We start from the raw sequence: 911 nt of genomic DNA, 5'->3' as shown, positions 1-911 counted from the left end.
CAAAAATAAAAGCAAAATGAAAAAGGCTCCTCTGATTTATTCTGAAACTCTGAAACCAAGTTTAATTATGAGCCGGGTTTACTACCGACAGCTCTGTATAAACCAACACGGGAGGACTTGGTTTGAGTCCACAGCCAGTGACACCGGATTGACGTAGCAGCAGAAGGTTGGGCGTGATTTCCCTCGTTCTGAAAGGCACTTACAGCAGCCGTTGATGTATGCCTCTGGAGCCTGCTCCTGACAACCCTTTGCATTCAGGAGTCCATTAAACAGCGGTGGAGTCCCTCGCCACCGGCTCCCAGCATCTGCATCAGATTACATCTGCGTCTGCGAAAGGCGGCGCAATCAATCCAGCCCCAGCGTGGGGGAGAGAGGCTAATGGCCGACACAATGACCGCACTGTAATTAGCACCCTCATATGGAGGGGCGAGAGGGAGGGAGAGGGAAAGAGAGAGAGACACACCCCGCCTACAGCTGCCGCCGGTAGACCTGGCTGCCTCAAGGAGAGAGGCTGTGCTTTCATTGCGACAATCAAGAAACACTTACTCACCCAATGCAACAAATACAAAGAATTTTGAGAAAAATGTTTTTTACAAAATGTAAACCTGACTATTGCAAATCTCTCTTGGAGAGAAGGGTAGACATAGAGAGAGAGAGAGAGAGAGAGAGAGAGAGAGAGGTGTGGGTGTGGGAGCACTCCACTGTGCAGTTATTCACAATGTCAACACCCTGATTCACTGTTTTTTCAGCCAATGGGTGTTGCACATCCAGCACGCTCCTGCTGTCCTTTCTCCTTCCAAAAGCCTGGAAGGTTCCGGTGGATTCCACCAGGACTGTGGAAACTGGGCCGCTCATGATGGCCACCTGTGGTGCTCAGAGGACAGGAGAAAGACCACAGACTGGTGCACCGT

The sequence above is a fragment of the Conger conger genome, chromosome 11 (genome assembly GCF_963514075.1).
Source record: "Conger conger chromosome 11, fConCon1.1, whole genome shotgun sequence".
Classification (NCBI taxonomy): domain Eukaryota; kingdom Metazoa; phylum Chordata; class Actinopteri; order Anguilliformes; family Congridae; genus Conger; species Conger conger.
The sequence above is the reverse complement of the archived record's forward strand: the minus strand, read 5'-3'. Positions refer to the sequence as shown.